Below are 23,393 nucleotides of genomic sequence, written 5' to 3' on the forward strand. Positions count from 1 at the left end.
TATTTATTCATTCACTTATATTATATTGTGTTTTCAAATAGCCCCATTAAACCAAGAATGACCTAGGACCCAACACATCTCATTTTCATTTTAAAACTTAAAAACCGGAGGCATTCTATCATGGTGACTCAGCTCGAGGACTCTGGAGGCAAATGCCTAGTTTAAAACCTGTCTCTCCTTCTTCGAGTGTGGGGATGTTATTTAACCTTTCTGAGCCTCAATGCACTCATGTGAAATGGAGACATTAACGTGTTCTTCTCAAGGTTGTTTTGAGGAGAGAATGCTACAGGATACATATTAGGCACACAATATTTAAGTGATGGCTATTATTCTAATTATTTTATAATTATGAAAACCCATTGAGAGGCTCTAAAATCATAAACTTGTAACTCTCTTGAAGCAAGTATTTTCTTTCATTAACTCTACATACAGGAAAATTAATTATGTAAGAACGATTTTTGAGCATTTTCCCTAACCCAGACAGACACTATTCTAAGTACTTTAAAAGTATTGTCTCAGGGGTGCCTGGGTGACTCAGTCAGTTAAGTGTCTGCCTTCTGCTCAGGTCATGATTCCAGGGTTCTGGGATCGAGCCCTGCGCCAGGCTCCCCGCATAGTGGAGAGCCTGCTTCTCCCTCTTCCGCTGCTGCTGCTCCCCCTGCTTGTGCTCTCTCTCGCTCTCTCCCTCTATCCCAAATAAATAAATAAAATTTTTTAAAAAAAGTATTACCTCAGATAATCTTCCTTCCAACCCCACCAGGTGGGTACTGTTGTTATACCCATTTTATAAAAAAAGTAATTAAAACACAAGAAGATTAAGAAATCTACCTAACATCACAAAAGCAGTAATTAATTAAACTAGGGGTCAAATCCAAGCCCTTGGTCCCACAGCCCCAGCCCTTCTCTGCTCTGCTCTGAACACCCAATGCCTTCTTTGTACCTACCCGCCACCTGACCCCCATTCAGGACCTTTGCATAACCTGCTTCTCCTGCCTGGATAATTCTACCCTTACCCTCCCCCCAGGACTCAGCTGCTTCCTGTACCACCTCTTCCTCCCTACCAGGTGCTCAGGAGCCCTTTTATACCTCTCCTAATGCTCATTTCTAATCTAGCAGTCACTTTCCAATATAACTGCTGTGCTGCTTGCCATGGTCCCCTGTAGGTCTGTGATCTCCACAAGGGCTGGAGCTGGGCCTTAGTTTTCTTGGCGTTTAGTACCATAATACCTAGGAGCACAGGGTAGGTGCTGAATAAACATGACTGATACCAAATTCATTCATTTATCTCTTTACTGAGCATCTACTAGGCACCTAGTCTTGTACTAGGTCCAGGGAATATATTAGTAAACAAAACATAACGCACAGAATAGTAAAGAAAGGCTTTTAGAGAAGTGGTAGACTATGTATTTTATAACTTCCCCCCGCGGCTTCCACACACACATGCACACACACACAGTGGATTTTAAAGCCAGATTGCTTGGGCTCAAATCCAAGCTCTACCACGTTTTGAGAGTTTGAGCAAGTTATTTAGCTTCTGTGGGCCTCAGTTTCCTCATATATACATATATGACTTTCGTAGGGTTGCTCTGAGGATTAAAAGACTAATTTCATGTCAAGTGTGTAGAACAATCCTGGTCCTTAGTAAGGCCTCAGAAGGTTAGCTTTTACTATGGTTAACTGTCATAGACTTAAAGTTTCACGGGTAGGGCAGGGGAGAACAGACACATCCTGTCCCCAGCTATAATATAATGGGATAAGGAGATATTTGGTTAAATGATATAAAGTTGTAATTTTTGTAGATCAAAAATGGTTAAAAAGAGGCAATTTTACAGGATACAAATTAAAACGCTCACAGAACATAGAGAAGAGAGAAATTAATTTTGCTTGGAGAAGTAAAGGAAAGACTCACAAAGAGGTTAGACCCCGATGGAGCCCCTCTGGGTGGATAAACAGTCACTGAACAGAGAGAAGGAGAGATGATATTTTAAGGAGAGAAATAGCAGGACCAAAAGTAGTGGACATGAGAAAGCATAACCAATAGATTCTTATGGCTGGAATTCAGAATCCATTGTAGGGATGTCGGAATTGAGACTAGCAGGAGCCTGATTATGGCTACCGTACTTAGCTTGTTCACATTCTGGCCTCAATGTTTTAAGAGATATTAGTGGGTTTTAAAGAGTTAAGAAGGCACTGTGGCATAAGGAAAAGAATATACATAAATTTTGGTGCCAGATAGACCTGCCAGATAGACCTTACCACTTACTGAATGAATGAGCTTGGCCAAGCCGCTTAACTTCCACGAGCCTCAATTTCCCTATCTGTAAAATGGGTTCAATGGAACTTGCCCTGCGGGATGGTTGGAAACATTACAGATGATGTATATAAAGCACTTAGTGGATTATCTGACACATTAATAGTTTTCAATTAGGAATGACCCTTATTAGCAGCATTAATAGTATTCATGTCTGATAGGAACAGATTCACTGGCAACCTGCAGGAACTAATTGCACTAATCATAGTATTCCGGGCAATTAAAAGTAAATACTACAATTCTTCAACCAGAAGACTTTTAAAAAGCCAGGCATTATTGTTCTGAGAAGATGCCTAATCCAAAAATTAACAACATTAACTAATATTTGCATTAACAAATTTCCAGATGTGAAGCACTCTCTTATGCATTCACTCATCTGCTAATCTCAGCAGCCCCATGAGAGAAGTTGACATTAACGTCTCCATGTTAGGAGAAATAAATTTTAGAGAAGTCCTTGCTCAAGGTCCCATGATGACAAGTGGCAGAGCAGAGAGGCTCAATATAATTGAAAAAGTAGACTGTGTCTTTGTCTTCCTTATAAGACTGAACACAGAATTTGTTTTGAAGGCTTAGGAAGTTGTAACCTGATGGACTCAGTTAAAAATGATAATGTGGAAGATTACACAACCATAAAATATTGTGTGGGGTCCATCAACAACCCTCCCTCCTAGTCTTCTCATTTTACAAAAGAGAAAATTGAGAGAAAAGCAATTAAATGACTCTTCTGGAGTCACTTTGAAAATTCATGGCTGTGCTTCTAGTTAGAGATGGCAGATTAACATATGCTTTACATTATACCCCATCTCCAAAACCCACTAAAAAGACAGTAAAGAGATTGATTTGAAAGACATTAACCCATAAGGACAAAAAGAGTAAGAAAGAAAACAACAACAACAACATTTCAGAAGACAGAAAGCAGATGGTTGAGTGGTAACTGGCTTAGCAGAACCATGAAGCTGAAATTTAAGTTGCGGGTGGAGGGCGGGGGGCGAAGCCCAGAAGCAACCCTGATTTGTGCTGCAAAACCCCTAAAAGGTTCAGAAATTGGCAGCAAGAAGCACCTCTGAAAGTGGGGATGCAGCTGAAGATGATACAGGATTTTCTGATAGTCTATTTGGGAAGAAGCCTCCTCCCACTCCTGGCAGAAGACTGAAGACTTATTCTCCAGAGAGGCTGTATCAGAAAAATCTTTGACAGAGGGATGACAGCCATTACTGAAGACAGAGATATTCTATTGAAAACAAAGAGATTCCTTGAAAGTACGAATTCTGAATGACGAACACAGCAACGTCCTGTCCCACCTCAGCTCCCAGAACACTAACAACCATGCTTTCAGTCCTTGGCTGAAGACTGAATGATTTGGGTCTGGGACTCTGACCAGCCCTGCAGTGAAGACCTAAAGATACAAATGCTCAGGCGTCCCCTAATGAAATGGTTCAGCCACATCACCTTGGTGACACCCAGGAGTCAATGAGCTCCGCCCTTGCACACAGAGTTTTCTGCAGCTGCTTTGTGCTCCTCATTTAAGATAGCCAAATTTAGAAAATACAAATATAATATTTGTGACATATTTATGTTAAAAATGTATTCATTGTTTCATAAAATTCAAATTTAACTGAGTGTTAACTTATCTGGCAACTTTATCCTCTCTTACATAAGAATGGACATCCAAGAATCACCAAACATTTGAGGAAAGCCTCAACATGAAAGACAGTGACTAACACATACTAATGGGAAAAAAGGAACATAGACTAAAGACCAAAGAATGCAAAGAAAAAAACAACCTTCAGAAATAGTGCCATTTGTTTTCTTAGGAAGTTAAGAAAGGACATTGTACCTTTGAAACAAGATCAGTTTGTTTTAAAAAGAAATAGTCAAAGAACATTATAAAGAGTTATCATTAATGTGATGATAGCAGAAATGAAAAATTAAACAGTCTGAAGGGAAAGCAGAATTGTAGAAAAATAAAACAATGGGAATGGAGAATAAGAAATGATCAAAGAAATAATTCAAGAAAATGTCCCAGAACTGAAGAGCATGCATTTCCAGAAGGAAAATACCCTCTGAACACAAGGATGACAAAATGCCCTCAGTAGGGGAAAAGTAAAAAAGGAAAGACAGAAGGAAGGAGAGAGGGAAGGAGGAAAGAACTTGAACAGAGATACACGTCTGTTTAATTCCAGGACACTGGGGTGAAAGATGCCTGAGAAGTATTAAGCAATTTGTTTATAGTTGCTTTAGTCTGGAATTAACACAGCAGTTCAGTAAACCTACCAAACTAAGAAATGAGGTCTTGGCACTCCTGGCTGGCTCAATCAGAAAAGCATGTGGCTCTTGATTTGGGGTAGTGGGTTTGAGCCCCATATTACTTAAATAAATAAATCGACTTAAAAAAATTGTTTCTAAACTAAAAAAAAAAAATGAGGTCTTATAGTAATAACGGTGAACGTGAATATACACGAGGTAGTGAGAAGAACTGAATCAGAGGCACACGTTCTAGTCCTGTATCTGTCCGGTGTGACTTTAGATACATCACTTCACATCTCTGGATGGAAGTTTTATCATTTCCAAATAGTTTAGATATAAAATTATATAATTCTATTTAATTACACGGTCATGAAATATACGATATTAACATGATTGAGTACATAACTAAAATAATTTTTAAAGCCCATATCCCAATAATACTTGTCAAGCACACCAACCTCTTCTTTCTCAAACTGCATTTCCTCCTTTTTCCTTAGATATTATATATTATTTTATTTTTAGATAATAATGAATTCACATTTCCCTTAACACTCCACAAGATTCATTCATCCAGACAGTCTCAAAATTCTAATTGATGCTATTTACAGGTGTGGGGTATATATTAATGAATTATACAGTCATGGTACCTGTGCTCACGAAGCTTTCATTCTAGTGCAGAGTGAAAAAATACGTAAAGTAAAAAAATAAAATAAACAAATACATTTCTATATGGGATAAATGAAGGGAAATAGCTTCTATGAAAGAACATAATAAAGGGAACCATTTTTAGAGTTGGTGATTGGCAGAAGAATTTCTGAGAAAGTGTCTTCCAAATGAGGATGAATAAAAGGCAGGTGAAGAGTGGGAGGAAGAGCTTACCAGGAAGAGGAGGAAGTACATATGAAGGTCTTGAGGGAGAAATCACACCTTCAAGGAAATGGAAGTTTGGCCAGTATGGAGGCATGAGATTCTCCAGCAGATGAATGGTGTGAGATGAAATTGGTAAAGATGCGGAGTCTAGATTATACTGAATCCATGAATCCATGAAATATGGTTGGATTTTATTCCAAGGGCAAGAAAAAGAGATTGAATTATTTTTAGCATTAAAGTGACTTCATCTAATTTACAACACATGATCCTTCGTGCTGTTATTTCATCTTTTTTGATCTTGGATACTATGCTTGGAGGTAAGCAGTGAAGATATACACTTCTTTATTAAGAAAATGAAGGACAGGGGCGCCTGGGTGGCACAGCGGTTAAGCGTCTGCCTTCGGCTCAGGGCGTGATCCCGGCGTTACCTCCGCTATGAGCCTGCTTCTTCCTCTCCCACTCCCCCTGCTTGTGTTCCCTCTCTCACTGGCTGTCTCTATCTCTGTCAAATAAATAAATAAAATCTTTAAAAAAAAAAAAAAGAAAATGAAGGACAAGGAGTTTAGGCGCCTGCCTGGTGATCAGGCCCAGTGGTTAGTATGTAGCAGACCCAGAGCAAGACCCTGGGTTTTCCAACTCTAGTTACCTTTGTACATTGCCTGACATATAATAAGAACTCAATTAATATTTGTTCGATGAATGCACATCACACTAGGACACTCAAGGTACTGAGATCCATGGGTGTTTTGGTAAAGACAAATGTGTTAAATCAGCCACCAGAGGGAGTGTATACTTCCCCCATGTAATAGAAACATTGACCTTGGCAAAGACAACTGGCTGAAAAAAAAAAATCTTTAACTGAACAAAGTGCTTTCTCCAGTTTATACCAAAAAAGATTTCATGAAATAGAATTGGCAACATCACAACAGACCCTTTGTTATGTGTTTGAGCCGGCCATCTGTCCGTGAGGCTCAGCTATGGACAGCCTCCTGACTTAGAGTTCTCCTGACTTTGTTAAAAAAAAAAAAAAGTTCCTCCAAAGTAAAGTGTAATGAAATGGAAGTAGCAATATTTCCTGACACGATTCAAACTGTACATGCTGAACAAAAGACTTACTTTTTCTACCCAACTCTGCTGTTTTGAATTTCCTTGAATTTGCTTCAAAATAAAGTTTGGGAAGAAGAAAACTTTGCCTGTAGCACAGAAATGGTCTGAGATGGCTAGAGGAGTTTACCTGTTGAAGAGGGCTCCAATTGCCCCAAGTGAGATAGGACTGCTTGTTTCCACTCTGCAGGCAGGGAAAAACATACAAGTGCATCTGGAAACACACACACACACACACACACACACACACAGTAAAAAACAATGCTTTGAAAAAGACTTGGATCCCATCTGCCAACTACTTTTTATTCTCATTTAACAAAGCTTGAATTTTGTCAACAACCACTTATTTGACAACATTTTGTCTGGTTAGTTCTCAGACAATATATGGCTCTAGACACAGGTTTGGTCTACACATGTCAGCTTTCACTTGGATTGAGGGATCAAGGAAAGTTTCCGAAAGAGTCTCTTAGAAGTAAATCAACTGTCTATAATTGATCGATGAGAACTGGTCATTCACTATGTGCTCAGAACTGGATTTAATCCTGTGGGAGAAATAAACAAGGTACTAACGCATGGTCCCTGCACTCAATAACCAATTCTTTTTGTTGTTGTTGTTGTTGTTAGTTATTAAGGGTATTTTCCAGTTATTATTATTATTTTTTAATTTGGAGGGCTAATATCCAGGTAGTTGACTAAGTTTAATTTTTTCCTCTGGATGTATAGGATCATGAGGTAATATGCAAAGACCAGTAGGTCTAAATTATTTAAATAGGAATTTATGATCACTCTAAAAATGTTGGTAAGAGTAGTAATCTTTGAGCAGAAATGAGTTTGTTGTGAAAATGTTTATGTGGCATAGTTTCTAGTATTTTCCAGTTAATAATTAAAATAAAAAATAAATAGAAGAAAAATGTTAAGATCTTTCCAAAACAAAATACAAGAAATTAATTATAAAGTTTCTAAGAATATAATTTTTTTAATTCAACATTCAACAAATATACATTGGGCCAACTATGTAAAAGGTACTAGCCCAGGTACTGTATGAGATTCTAAAGATGTCTACGATATACTCTTTTCCCACAAAGGTCTTACAAACTGGAAAGGAAAGAAGTAGTGAGGCCAAGCTCTCAAAACAGGTACTCTTAAGCTGACAAAGGTCAGCTCAAAACAAGGAAGCTCAAACTAAGTTGTGCAAGGATTCAGAGAAGTGATAGGTTCTACAGCATTTGAACAAAAGTACTTTTGGGGGTATTAAGCAAAAGAAAGAGTAGGGACAAAAAGACAAAAATTGGAAAGCATTGGGCATAACTAGGAAATGCCATCTGGTTTGACTAGAAAATAGGTTAATTATAGGACAGTATTGAGAATTAAGCTCGAAAAAATCTTTTAGGACCAACATATGGAAAGCCTTGAATAACATTTTTAAGAGTACAAATTTAATTGAGCAGAGAGGTGGAATGATGAAAGACTTTCATTGGAAGTGGGCTTCAGGAAGATTGACGTATGTAAGACAAATAGAAAAGAACACAAAGTCAAGGACACAACCACCCGAGAGATTACCGCAGCAGTCCTTATGAGGAAGAGAATGCGTAAACTTGGGTGATAACAATTGCAACAGAAAGGAGGGAGAGAGGCCAAGATACAATTCAGGAAACAACAGAACATAAAAAGTGAGTTAAATAAACAGAGTGAGGCAGAGCAAAGAGTCAAATATTTTTAGTTTGCATGACTAAGGTAATATTCGCACTGTTTACAAAAATAAAGAAGCAGAAGGTTGAGTAGGTTTCGAGGAGAACAGGATGGTTTAGGTATTGAAAACTCTGTGCTGAGATGCCAGCAGGACACATAAAAGGAGACATCCAGCAGATTCTTAGAATTATGGGTCTGGAACCCAGGAGGCAATTGAGTTTTTTGGAGGAAAGGATTTGGGAATTGATTCTACAGATAAGTGTCAGTCACTGAGTCCATAGCAGTGGCTGACCCTGCTGAGAGAGAAAAGGGGTGGAGTGGGGTGGGGCAGGGAAGGGAGGGAAGAGGAGAAGGGAGGGGAGGGATGGTGCAAAAGAATGGGAGTAGAGGTTAGGAATCCTGGGAATGCTTTTCTTTCTCAGCCAAGGAGAAGCCATTTAGGAAATGAGAAAACTTCGTTGCTGCAAGAGTAGAACTACCACCAGAGTGTACAGGGAGTGTTTTAACAAGAAAGGGGATGTCAACAGGGTCGTATGCCCTGGAGGGGGGAAGGGTGAGGCTGAGATGGAGAAAGAAAAAAAGAAAAACAGCTGACTTTAATGTTTGAGAGTCAAAGGTGAAATAGTTACTTCACCAACTCTTGTAAGGCTTTCAATAACATCGCTCCAGCAGAAGTCAGCTTGCAAGGGTATAAGGAATAAGGAATGAAAGGGCTGAGAAAGTGGAGCCAGTCAGTGGAGGCACTAGTTCAACAATGCCCACGAGGACAGGGAGGAGAAAGACGTGTTTGATGATTTGACATGTTGGTTAAGGACTTTCTTACAACATGGGGAAAGATAACTGTTAGAAAGGATGAAGTGGCCCCCAAATGGAGAGATTAACCAAGAGATAAGATCATGGTGGTGGGGGGGGTGTTTATATTTGATCATCAGCCCTAAGGGGGGGCATTCGGTTTGGTGAGGAGGACAAACCCTTCCTCTGAGGGCAAAGGAAAAGAAGAGAGAGTGCTATCAACAAAGGGACAAAGGAACAAAGCTTAGAGGTAGAGCGTAGCGGTGAGTGGGAACCACAGATCTTAATTCAGTGGGTGAGCCTGGGGCTTTTTTGAGAGTCAGGTGAGAAGGGTGGGTCTGAGGATTGAGACTCATAAAGAGGTTTTAATGCAGCCACTAGGGTGGGGTCAGGGGGCACTGTGGGAGTAAAAAGTGGGGAGTTAAAGGACTGCTAAGCAGCAGTAGATTTCTTTCTCTCTTGGTTCCTGGACTGTTGGCCTCCTGTGAGCTTTGACTTTCAGACCTGTGACTGCCTACCCCTTGCCTCCAAAGCCACAGGGTTGGAACTCATAGCTTGGTAATTCCGGGCAGTGAAACCATGCCACCTGAGACTCCTGTGAGAGGCTTTTCTAGGCCCCTCCTGAAAGAAAAGAGAGGCCAAGAAACAAGGCAAAAAAGTACCACTGAAAAACAGGATTGCACACCCACCATCTTTTTACCCTTCAGTGAACTAACACGTCGGAATCAGGGAAATGCCAGGCCTCCCTTCTTGGGAAGTGTGAGGTGTATATCAAAATACGTAAATCCTAAAGAGCTCATTGTGAAGAGCAGAATCCTAATAATTTGCATTTTGATCACTTTTAAATATTTTTAAAGTGAGCACTTCCAAGGATAAAATAAATAGTCCCATTTTGTGGGGCATTTGATTAAATTCCAAACATATCAATGTTCTGGGGTGTGCCTGGTGACTCTGATACCTTTTGGCAGGTCTGCCAAGAAGGTCAAATCTAAGGGGAGCCCCAGGGAAACAAGGAAACTATTCTCCCAGGAGCAGGTTGCAGGGCTGTGCAAGGGAGAAAAGCTCGGACTCTTGTCTCCCCCGTGACGAGGAGATTAGAATGGAATAAGTTAGCAATGTGGGCAAGAGCTGTTATTATATAACAATAACACTTTGTGCTCCATTCAAGGGACTCCAAGCCCTTTAACAGGACTCTTTGGACTCTAAGAAGGCACTTGCTAAGCACATCCCAGGTCCAGAAAGAAGTGTGTCTCCCATAATATTTTTGCTCTCTGCTTTTTTTCAACCAACTTCTTGCCTTCTTTCCTTTCTGCTCACCTCTGTCCATCCTTCATAACTACGATATCTGCTTTTGTCTGGGAGGAAGCAAAACTGTACTGAGTATCCACTTATAGTAGCAATAGAGACATTCATTTATTGAGATCAGTGTGTGATCATCACAAATACTGTACGATATCCAAGCAATGGTCAAGGAAGAGAAGAATGAAGGGGTGGTAAACAGAAGGGGGAATGAACCACGAGAGACCATGGACTCTGGGAAACAAACCGAGGACTTCAGAGGGGAGGAGGAGTGGGGGACTGGGATAGGACGGTGATGGGTATTAAGGAGGGCACGTATTGCATGGATCACTGGGTGTTATATGCAAATAATGGATCATGGAACACTACATCAAACATTAAGGATGTACTGTATGGTGACTAACATGACACAATAAAAAATTTTTATAAAAATATATTTACCAATAGATTTCATTCAGCTGCCAACCAATCAGAAGTGATATGGAAGTTGCACTGGATCCAGCATCAGAGGTACCCACTGTGCCAAGCATTACCTCCTAGGTGCTGGAGTAGGGAAACATCCAGGGGTCCCAGGACTGGGTGGGGCCTGGATGCACAGCTTAGCAGAAATGGGGGACACTTGAGTGGCATAAACTTATATCAACTGGTACAGAAGTATGTCAATGTTTAGACAACTAGTACTGTTGAATCTTAGCCCCAGCTTATCTCCTTGGGACAGATAAAAATGGAACCATAGAGGCTTTAAATACCTCACCCAAGGCTGTCCATTGAGTATAAGGATTGGGACCCAGTGACCCTACTGCAAGGCCTTTTCCACCCTTCTTGCTGGCTCTCTGACTACTTTCCTTCATGTGTCACTGGTGCTTAGACATGAGAGTACATAATATTCTGGAGAGGGCATGCAAGGGCACCCAAGGACTCCCAAGAAACCTTTAAAGCTGCATCTATTAACTCTCTGTTCATCCCATTAAAAGTTTTCTCAGTAGTGTCAAGGTCAGGAGGGGAGGGAGTGAGAAAAAAATTGCCTGAAAAGAAAGCCTGTTATTTCCTCTTTTCCCCACAGAGAGCAAGAACCTTGTTTATTTTGTTCCTTGGGATACCAACAAAGCCCAACATATGGTTGACACCCAGTACAACTTTGTTGAATGAGTGAATGGATGAATGAATGAATGATTTCTTTCCTTTCTATAATACTTTATATTCTGTTATTTCCAATATTTTCCTTTTTTCCCCATAGAAAGCAAGAACCTTGTTTATTTTTTCCTTGGGTTACCAACAGAGCCTAGCATGTGGTTGACACCCAATACAACTTTGTTGACTGAATTAATGAATCAATGAATGATTTCTTCCCTTTCTATTATACTTTATATTCTTTTTTAAAAAAGATTTTATTTATTTGTTTATTTGAGAAAGAGAGAGACAGAGAGAGCACAAGCTGAGGGGAGAGGCAGAGCAAGAGGGAGAAGCAGACTCCCCGCCAAGCAGGGAATCTGACCAGAGGCTTGATCCCAGGACCCCAGGATCAAGACCTGAGCTGAAGGCAGACGCTTAACTGACTGAACCACCCAGGTGCCCCATATAACACTTTATATTCTTGTAAAGTGCCTTTACACCTGATCTCATTGGACCCTTAGAGAGTTCAGCAGAATTATAGGGTAAATAATGTGATTTCCGCAGATGAAGCAGCTAAGATGCAAATAGCTGAAGTGGTCTGCCCATATCACAAAACTAACCAAGGTAGAGCCAAGCTTGGGCCCTGCCAACTCCTGGTCTGGGGCTTTTTCTCCCACATCACGGGATTTGCTAAATATGAATAAAAGTTAACATAACTGGAAAGACAAAAGAACTTATAATTTACAACCTATCATACACTTGGTGATACCATGAAGGAGCAATTGGTCTTGTTGTCTTTCCTGCTTGCCCAATGCACACCCCAGTTCACCAGATTATCAGACCCAAGGAAGTCCTGTCACTCTTTCTAGAGCTTAGCCACATCAACTGCATGTAGCACCCAGCTTTATCTTTTTATGTTTTTCTTAAGTGGATTCCCCCGGGGAGTTATATTTGTTTTTGTTTTTTTTAAGATTTTATTTATTTATTCGACAGAGATAGAGACAGCCAGCGAGAGAGGGAACACAAGCAGGGGGAGTGGGAGAGGAAGAGGCAGGCTCATAGCGGAAGAGCCTGATGTGGGGCTCGATCCCATAACACTGGGATCACGCCCTGAGCCGAAGGCAAACGCTTAACCGCTGTGCCACCCAGGCGCCCCGGGGAGTTATATTTGTGACCTATACCAGCTGGCACAGGCCTCCCTTCCTCACTAATTTCAAATATGACATTTAGTGGACAGAAAAGACTAATGTTCATCTAACTGTGAAGAATGCCTGCTCTTACACTTCCCTCTCTGAGGCCTCCAGAAGGTGAGGGAACTGGATGACTTTGGGTAGTTGCTATCTTCTTTTTCCTTTTTGCCTATTACAAAAGTTCCCCAAGCATGGTTCCTGGACCAGAAGCATCGGGATCACCTGAAAACTTCTTAGAAATTCTCAAGTCCCAGACCTACTAGAATCAGAGACTCTGAGGTGAGGTCCAGTGATTTATGTTTTAATAGCCCTCCAGGTGATTCTGGCACATGCAAATGTTTGAGGGCTACTATCTTATTAAATCCTTTTTTTTTTTTTTTCCACCAGAGGCAGGGAGTCACCTCCTGTTTCCATGAGGTTCTCTGGGGACTGCTTAACTCACTGTTTTCTAATCCCTTCTCTCTCCACATGAAAGCCTGTAGTATAGTCTTGTTAATGACAATATTAATTTACCTCCCTGGAGAAAGGGCTGGACTAGATGATCCACTGGGATTTTTTTCAAATTGAGAGGCTCTATTTCTTCAAGGGAACCACAGCTAAGCAGATGCCTTCAAGAAGGCAGAGGAGGACTCCTGCCTAGTAAGCTTCCTCTTGCTTCGGGCCCAGGGTTGGAGTGAAGTGAGGACATAGGCCAGTTGCCAGCTCTTAGTTACAGCCCCAGGAGATCTTTGATGTTCTCCCCTTGCAGTCTGGGGTCCCTGTTTTCAAGAATTTATCAGAATGACCCAGACTTAGCAAACTTGTTCTATGTACCTTGGACGAAATAACCGCTGAGTCAATTCTGTGAGGAGTCTTGGATTGTCAGACTAAAAACCTGTTTATAGTTGACTTCCTCTGGCAAACTGCTATCAGATGCAAAAACTGGTGTCATTGGTTTAGAGTATAGTGGATTATTCTCAGCATTTGCATTAAGTAGATAGTCAATGCAAGAGCATTTAGCAAATATAAAAAAGAAAGTCCAGTCCTGCCTCCACATCTCACTCATTCCACCCTTCCCTTCTTTCCAAATCCCCACCCCTGAAAAGACAGCTTGAGGACTCAAAAGGAGGATAATTTATCCACATTCTGGAAATTCTGAAATAGTTAAGACAGAAAGAACCTAATCCCTGTTCATTTGCTGGGTTCTGATATGCTTTTCCTTTTTAAGCCTCTACAATCTACTTCTCATTGATTCATCTTGCCAACCAGAAAAATTACTTGACTCCTAAACTTTGTATATTTCCCTTCCTCCCTCTTCTGGGTTCTTCAAGTTATGAAAGAACAATTAGTGAATGGAGAGATGGTCGAATGGGATAAGACCTAAATACTACAGTCTTCATTGAAGGCAAGAGGTGGAGGTCTTGGAATTGGATTCATGAGACTTGGGTTCCAAGCAGGGCCTTGCCGTTGGTGACCTGAGAGATTGTGGCAGATCACTGCTCCACTCTGGGCCACTGCAAAAACAAAGGGATTGAGCAAAAACAGATCTCTAGTCTGTTTTCCAACTTTCTGATACTGTGAGTAGACACATATGACATAGGTACATCCTATTTAGGGGTTTTATTGTCCTTGTCTGAGAACCCAGGCTCGGGGGCAGGAGATAGACTTTAATTTGTTTGCCAATTTGATCAATTGGTACAACTGTCTGGAATGTGGGACAGGCTGTCACGATTGACTGAAAGGTCAGCCCTGGGTGTGAATGGAGGAAATGGGAGGACCAGGTGTTTATATTCCCAGTGCTTTGTTTCTTTCATAGCTCTTTTGCAACTAGCAGTCATTTTATGTATGTGTTTGTTTAACTGCATCTTAGTTGCCTAAATATAAATACCATCATATCATAAAGTTTAGTGCCTGACACAGAGCCTGTTACCTAATAGGTGCTCATTAATATTTTTTGAATGGATGAATGAGATTAAGTAACTTAAGGGCATGTCCAGAGCAATAGAGCAGCAGCAAAAAAGGACTTCACCAGCACTAGATATGTAGAGAGAAGAGCTCCATTCCATGTATACCCCAAGGGTCCTTACCAACTCTGATTTTTATTTTCTCTAAGACTGAACATCAATTTTCAACTTCGTGGAGAAGAGGATAAATGTGGTGGGAGGAGGAATTTTACTAGGATTCAATGAATACTTCTTGTGGATATTGTTTCCTTTCTGGATGTTCTCATTGAGAGTTTGAATAGGTAGCAGTTATGTTGAGAAAAGATTCAAAAAGGAGTGTAGCTACTCTGTATGGCTCTGATTTTCCGACTACCAGGTGAATTTTCCTTGAGTTTTGAAGACCTCACTCTGCTCCCCTTTACTCTTCATTTGTGTTGGAGGGTGCATATTATTATAGTTGGGTATTAGACTTTACCGAAGGCTGGAGAGAGGGAGGCTTTCTTGGTAAGCTTGGCTCTGTGGCTTGGCAGCTGCACAATAAAATGACTTTATCCCCAAACCAGATGTTCAAGTTGTTTTAATAATATCTTATGATCCCTCCTCTAAATCAAACAAAACTCACTCTATCAGTATATTCTCCAGGATTAGAAGTTCGATCTCTGCTCTCTGGTTTTACTCACCAGAGGGTAGCACCAAGACAAAATTGGAATAAATCCCTGGCAAAATTCAGACTTGGTTTGGGATAATTTGCTCTGGATTCTGTGTAAAATTACCTGAGCTTATCAAGATAACTCCCTAAATGTCTTGTAAATTTTCAAGGTAGACACTGGTCTCTGTTACCAGGAACAGTACTGGGACACAGAGCAAATCCTCCTAGACTGGGACTGATTCTCATTATCCTTGCACAATCAATTTACCTGGAACCTTAATTCCAAGTAAGCTTTTCTAGTGTATGTGAAGTTGGATTCAATGATTGCTGGGGACTCTTTAACTCAATGATTCTGAGACTGTTTAAAAAATAACTTACCGACTTGTTCAAACTTTCCAAATTTGCATTTAACTGGCTCACCATCATCAGTGGCTATTGACTCAAGGGTTTATCCTAAGGAGTCAAAGGATGCTCTACTTGAACCTTTAGTAGGATTATGGGTTTTCTCTGAGATTCAGGGATTCTTCTGTTCAGTTTTATGTTTTCATATAGCACCCTTTCTCTTTCTCCCATAGCAATATCCCAAATTGTGCTTAGACAATTCTAATTAATGTCTACACCCACACAGTAGATTGCAAGCCTCTTATAAAACAGGAACCATGTATGTTTTCTCACCTCAGCCTCCAGAAGAATGCTTACACAGACAGGCCCTCCCTCAATAAATATCTATTGAAAGAATGAACAAATCAGTGGATGCAATAAGCATTGCTAATAAGTATAGCATTAAGCAGTCTTATTAAAATGCTCTTGAGAAGTTGGAAGTAAATTGCAATTTTTTCTTAATTAATTAAACAAATATTTCTTGAGCAACAGGTCTAGGCACTGAGAGATGAAAATTTTTGTCCTTAATGTACAGGCTCAGGGGGGAAACAAACAAGAAATTAGACAATTATAATTGATGCCATATGAAAAAGAAGAGCAGTAGGTTTTGTAGAAATACAGAAAGCAATATCTGGCTCAGTCTGGAAAAGATCAAGTTCTCAGAGGGGGTGATACCCAGTCTTGAAGATTCAGCAAGGGCAATCAGTTCAAGAAATGCCTCTGTTAACAGATCCTCAACACAAGAGGTGACACATGTTTATCCCTTCTTGTGCATAAACTTCCTACAGGATCAGTAGTCAAAGAGGGGAGACAATATAACAAAGAAGTTAAGAGCCCAGTCCCTGGCAAGAATCTCGCTTCTATCCCACTCATAAGCTATGTGACCTTAAGCAAGTTAACCTTTTTATGTCTCAGGTTCTTTATTTTAGAATGAGAACAATTGTAGTATTAGCCTCATGGGATTTCATGATGAATAAATGAAGCAAAAACATACAAAACACTTAAAATAAACCTTGACACATGGAAGAACTCCATAAATATTGTTTATTATCACTGTCATTACGGATGAGTACTTCATGGATGTGGCACATGTTGAGGGCTTGGTTTTGAACAATAAGAGAGAGAACAATGAGTTAGGAAAGGACCACACTGTTTTAAAAAAATAACTGTATCAACTATGTCTAAATAATGACCACTAGTTTTAGGCCACTCACCAATTCTCCATGGGATAGTTCTGACACCGTTGATTCTCTGAAGAACAAAATAGGAAATCCATGGATCTCAACATATCACTTTCAAACCTGTCTCCTCAGTTCCTGGAACAGATTAAGAAATTAAATCCACAACAACATCATATTTATAAATATGTGAAGAGCAGTCTACATGTCCAAGTTAAATATTAATTCAAGTCCATTTAATGACCCTTTACTGAGCACCTTCCATATGCATGAGTGTCAAGGATGACTATGACATGATCCCTATTTGCAGAGCTCAGAGCCTCGTGAGGCAGGTGGATGTGAACACAGAAAATTAGAATATAACAAATGTAGTAAGCGCCAGAAGAGAAGTCTGCATAAAGGGCTACTGAGGAATCGAGAAGAGAGCAATACCTTCATCCAGGAGTCAGGAAAGTGTCCACAGAAGAGACGTAGGGTAAAGTTAAGCAAAATATGAGAAAGGCAAAGCCTCTCTGATTCACTTTGCTATATCAACCAGGCTTAGGAAAGTACTTTGGCATAAAGATGCCCAAGAAATAGCTATCACATTGCTGAATGGATGAATAAAGAGGTTAATTTTCCTTACTACCCCATTCTTTTCTACCCCCTCCTCCCAACAACATCTTCCCACATGCTCTCTTCAACCCCAGGGGGAACCTCCATTTCATTACTCATCCCTTTCACTGCCTGGTCTTTTGTAAACCTCTCAAAGGCCTCCTCTAGTATTGCTCAACAAACACAGGTGTCCTGGGTGAAGCATGCAACATTTAAATCATGAGGAAAGCCTGACACAAATGAGCATTTTCCACTAATTTTTCACTGGAGAATGTGAAGAGAATGTGAAGTGCTGAATTGAGGGAGGACAGTGTGTGCTGTGTGGTCATTGTAATAACCATGCCATGTCCCACCTGGCCTTTTCCCCTGAACTCCCCTGCAGAGACAAGTGTCAGGTCTGCTAAGTTTCATACATGTCTACATACAAAGACACAAAACACAGGCTCCCCCTGGAGCTAAGAGGGCTGAACCCAACATACCCTGTGCTTCCTCATCACCTCATCAGAAAAATAGGAAACATTAAGGGAATCTAGGAAATGGGACCCCCAAACCATCCCATGGCTGCAAGCAATGTAATGCTTCACTCAGGACCAAACCCTGCGTTCTGTCCAATCTGTCCTTCCACTCTGCATCAGCCCCACCCCCTCCTCATCCTTTCTGCACCCAGATTTTATTCTCTGCAGTAGATGGCCAACAGTCCAAAAGGTCTTCCAAACAAAATTACATTTCCTTCTCTTTTCATCCCCAGAGCATGGTGTATCCAAACCACGTGGCAACTTCACTCCTCATAAATCAATTGTTTAATTGACAAAGAGGAGATTTGTTCAGAGGCTCCCAAAACTCAAAATTTCATATGACCCATCTTTCCCAAATGCCCAGAAGACCTTGATGTCTATTGTTTTTCCAGGAACTTTGCAACTTCCACAGTCTGGAGAAGGGTCAAGTTCCTGCACTCCAATTTTCTCCCCATTTTTCTTGTCTGAGAAGACAAGAATATCATCTGGGATTTATGGCAAACTATAATCTGTGTGGCCTCTTTGCATGAGGATGAGATGGAATGCTTGGATGAAGAATTTTTTCTTATCCATAGATTACCCACAACACTATGCAGAGAACTCTCTGAGTTTTGGAACTAAAAAACTAAAAACTTCCAAATATTTAAGGAAACATTTTAGAGAGTTCTGGGGAAATAAACAGTGCTAAGGTTATAGGGGAAAAGAAATGGAGAGAGGAAGAGAATTGAAGCAGAAGGAAAAAGAAGAGGACAAGTACAATTATGAGAGGAGGCTTATATCCAGGATCTTCTTCCTTTGAGCAGAACTTCCACTTAGATGCAATTCGAAATTCCCAGAGAGGGGGTAGTCAAAGTCTGTGCACAGATTTCGGTAGGGTGTTTTAGAATATCATGGAAGGAGCGGCCAAGAAGTGAGAGGCAACATGTTCCCAGATGAGCTCTGCTATTTTTAATCAGAGAATGTTGGTCATTGTCTCAGTTCTGCTAATAAACAGATGTTGGGCACATCTTCACCTGGCCAGTTTCAGCTGCACATCTTAAATCTTCACCCAAGTCCAACCACATCTTACCACCGTCCCTATGACTACTATTGTCCTTATCACCATAGTCTTCCTCCTGGGGAATTGTAACTGCATCAGAAATGTCTGAAAAGACTATCAGCCTTGGATACCCAGTTGTGGACACATATTAGAATCACCTGGGCAACTTTTAAAAATGCCAAGCCTAGGCCAGCCTGTTAAACGGTTAAATAGACATCTAAGAAGGGTGGCCCTGGGCAGTGTATTTTTTAAAAGCCCTCCAGATGATTCTAATGAGCCTGCCTGGACTGAGAATCACTGTTCTAGCCTCATCTCTGGGAAATTAATTATTTATGTATTCAAAAGACATTCCTGAGTGCCTACAGAGTATCTGGAGCTGTGCTGGGTATTTAGCAGTGAACATGACAAAATTTTTTATGTTCAACTGGGAAGAGGAAGACAATAGATAAACAAATAAATAAATCACATAGTTCCAGATAGTAATACGTGCTGTAAAGAATATAAGATGTGGTGTAATAGAAAGTAACTGGAAGAGTACCTGCATAGTCAGAAAAGATTGCTCTAGAATATGATTTGGGGACTATGAAAAGGATTCTACCAGAGGATTAGGAAAAGAGCATTCCCAGGCAGAGAAATAGCAAGTGCAAAGGCCCTGGGGTACTTGGCAAAGATATTGAAAGGCCAGCACTGCTGGAGCAAAGACCTTCAGTAAAACCGGATGGTGATATCTGCCCCCAAATTATCACACTGCTATGTTGCAAAGATATGTGAGGTGTCAGGAAGCACCTGAGAAAGAAAAGCCCAATAAAAACACCAGGGTGTACTGTTTCATTGTTATCACACCTTTCTAATATAACTCAATGACCCGGATACCAGATGACAGCCCCATGACATCCCACTGACTTAGCTGTGGAACCCAATCATTGCACTGTGATGCAATTCTAGAATCCAGGCCTGGAATTTTCTGGGAAGTCCTGGATAGATTTTGTAGAGATACAGCTATGTTCCAGAAATCTGTGATGAAATGCTGAGACAGGTGTCCATTTATTAGGCTCTACTCCCCTGATGCAAGAGACAAAGTTCAAAGTAAAAATTAAAGTTATTAAAATGCACTGTAGGAGGACAGGTTACCATGTTGCTAAATTGGGTAATGGACTACCCAGATGGCCTCCTCCCTGGGCTACCTGACAGCTTGCCTTTTGCAACATTCCATACCTCCACCCAGCGATGGGAATACAGAAAGTCCAATCATATTACCACTTTCTACTATCCCTGAGAAAGGTATTTTGGTAAAAGGACATTCTTTCTTTCTTTTTTTTTTTGGTTAAAATTTGTTTCATTGGTGTTTCTAATCATCTTTAATCTTGTAAGTAACACACACTTGCATTTTCCTTATTATAAAACCGAAATAGAGAAGGCAGAATTGTCTTTGAACATGACCCCTGATCTCCAGATGCAGCTACTATTAACAGACATAGCCGTGCATTCATGTACCTACGTACATGACTGTTCAATGGAAGACGTGCAGAATCTTTTTCTTTTTATGTAAATGGCATCACAGTGAATGTCTCCAAGGGATCTGCACAAGGATACTTACTGTGAACAGTGGCTGTCAGTAGGGAAATAGTTGAATGCATTGTGGTATATTCGAATTTGGGAATTCTATGAAGCTCTTTAGAGAAATAATGTAACTCTAAGTGAACAGTTAAAGCTTCAAGAGACACTGCTAAATTTCCTTAACCTTTTTTTGGACTTGATTTCATTGTTCGTTTAGTCATGTCTCAGAAGTCAGGGAGGTTTAGCCAGTTACATACAGAAAGTTGAGGCATCTGGAGGAAGCAACAGGAACAAGCCTCAGACCTTCCAAGAGAGGTGATATGGGGAGACACAGTGAGAGAGAAGGTTCAGTTTGGTAAGCCAAGCATAGCCAAGGGTATACAGCAATCTTGTCATAAGTCAGGCAATTTAGTACCAATTGGGAAAGAGCAAAAGCAGGTGAGTTCCAGGAGGTGGGTGAAGTTCAGAAGCAGAGAATCAAAGCAGATGCTATTTTAACATGCTTAGCTGTGGACGGTCCTATTAGTGGTAGCTGGGTTCTAGGGAATATGCTGGAATTCAAGCTAAGGACTGTCAGTCCTCAGAGCGAAGCAAGGAAGAATAAGGTAGGGTCACTGTTCATTATTCTGTGTGTGTATGTATGTATGTATCACCAAACATCTCCTATGTGTTAATCACTATTCTAGGTGCTGCAGATACAGCTCTTGATAAGACAAGCTCAGTTCCTGCCATTATATAAGCACGCAAATAATGTATTTTCAAAGAGTGATAAATATATAAAGACTTAGAGAGGGTCAAGTGCAGACCACATGAGATGGGGTCAGGGAAGGCCTTTCTGATGAATAGACATTTAAACAGACACATGAGTGAAGCGAGGGTTAGAGCCAGATAAATATAAGAAGATACATGGTATGCTTAAATGTATACTCAAAAGGAATCAGAAGGAGATAGATACTTCAATCACCTTGCTTCATTCATTCATTCATTCATTCATTCATTCATCTGTCAAGTATTTGTTGAGGGCCCATTGTGTAAAGCACTCTGATAGGCCTCAGGGACACAATAATAAACAAAGTAGACAGGGTCCTGCCCTCATGGAATTTATATTCTACTAGGGGGAGAAAGAAATAGGCATAAGAAATGTCATGTGCAAATCCAAAGATACGAAAGAGCTTAAGTGTTGAGGAACTGAAAGAAGGCTACTGTAGTTGGAGTCAAGTGAAATGGCTCTGGGAAAGCAACACTGGAGATCAGAGAAGTTGGTAAGAGCAGGGTCTTATAGGATCTTATAAATCAGGACAAGGACTTTGTATAAATTCAAAATTTAATTGGAAGACATTGAAGATTTCAAGCAGGAAATGGAGTGAGGGGATGACATGATCTGGTTCATATTTTAACTCCTATTAAATACAGAGAATGGATTGGAGAGAGGCAATGTGGCAGCAGGGATATGAGTTGGGATGTTGTTGGGATAGCCTGGGCTACAGTGATGGCAGTGGAGACAAAAAGAAGATGGCATATTTAAGAGATGTCTCAGACATGGAATCCAAAACCTTGGGGTATAGATTGGGATCAAGGAGGAAAGAGAGACAAAAAGGCTGACTCCTACGTAGGTAATCTGACAGAGGTGGATGCTTGTTCCACATCTGAAATGGACAAGGTTGTGGGGGACTCAATTGATTTACACACATCTCTCCTTCTGCCTCTCTGAGCTACCTACCCCTTTAGATGGTGCCTTTTCAATAACTAATAAGCTACCCAGTAACATTCTACAGTCCTTTCAGATATTTTATGTTAATTTCATTCTTTATTAGTAATATATTACCTGGTTCAAAAAATTAAATGATACAAGTCTTACAGAATAAGGTATACACCAAGAAGTCTAGCTACTAGCGATTAGCCCTCCCCATGCAACAAGCTTAGTGGCTTAAAACAATACTTTATTTAGCTTGTGAATCTGTGGTGGGCTGAATAAGTTTTCTAGTCTGGGTGATCTCGATTGAACTCTGCTGACTGTACTCCATGTTTCTGGGGTTAGTTGGCCACTTGGCTGGAGGCTGGTGATCTAGGATTGGTGTGATGATTACCTTACCAAGTACATTTCCCTTCCCTATATAATTCTGGATTAGGGTAGGCAACATGAGATACTTGCATGATGTTTGGAGGGTAGAAGGAAGCGACTGACATTATGCTTGGAATGTTGGTTTAGGGCCCCAGGCACCACTACTGTAGCTCCTGCAGTTGGTTGTTGACCAACTGGGTCACCCTTTGCCATGGGGCAGTGGTAAGATCCACGCTCCTTCAGCTCCCACGGATTTCCTCCTTCTGTTTTCCGAGTCCTGAACCAGGCACAGGTACATCTTGGCAGCAAAGAAACGTGATGCAATTGGAGACAGACACAGGTTCCAGTTTGTCCTCAATCTCTCTTGCTTTGTGTTCACCTTTTCTTTTTGACTACCTGCCCCACCGACCTTCAGTGACTTCAGGAACAGCATCAGATAAAAAAGAAGCCTTCCATAGATTTCTTTAGCACCTCTTCTTTGTGGTCTCTGGCTAATGTCTTTTAATTGTACAAGGTCTAATCCCTCTAATACAGCCCTTATTCCATATCACTCTGCAGTTGATAAGCTGCAGATTGGTTGTGGGGGTAGGAAGTGGGTGAACAGTTGGATCATGTGTCTCTGATCATCTATCAGGCTAGCCTGGCCTTCTTCACATGGCATTCAGAGGGTTCCAAGAGCAGCAAGACAAGGCAATTCCCCAATTCTGCTTGCCTCACATTGGCCAAAGAAAATTATATCGTCAAGCCCAGAGACAGTGTGGCAAGACACTATCCAAAAAGAGTGGAGAAAGAGAAGTGTGAGCCAGTGAAGTTATTACTGTAAACAAGTCACATCACTTGTGTTGGTTTCTTCTGTATCCCTCCAGCATTTCCTTACAGGA

At 40.7% G+C, this 23,393-nt stretch overlaps 1 long non-coding RNA gene across 2 annotated transcripts in view; it reads right to left on the reverse strand.

Moving 5' to 3' along the window:
- The window catches only part of LOC125282667 (uncharacterized), a 54,186-nt gene that overhangs the window by 15,690 nt on the left and 15,103 nt on the right, over nucleotides 1–23,393 (reverse strand). For both annotated transcript variants that reach the window (XR_008960790.1, XR_008960789.1), the window contains one exon: nucleotides 16,782–16,883. This is a non-coding gene — a long non-coding RNA (uncharacterized LOC125282667). The remainder of the gene's footprint in view (nucleotides 1–16,781; nucleotides 16,884–23,393) is intronic.

Source organism: Ursus arctos, unplaced genomic scaffold, assembly GCF_023065955.2.
Source record: "Ursus arctos isolate Adak ecotype North America unplaced genomic scaffold, UrsArc2.0 scaffold_21, whole genome shotgun sequence".
Taxonomy (NCBI): Eukaryota; Metazoa; Chordata; class Mammalia; order Carnivora; family Ursidae; genus Ursus; species Ursus arctos.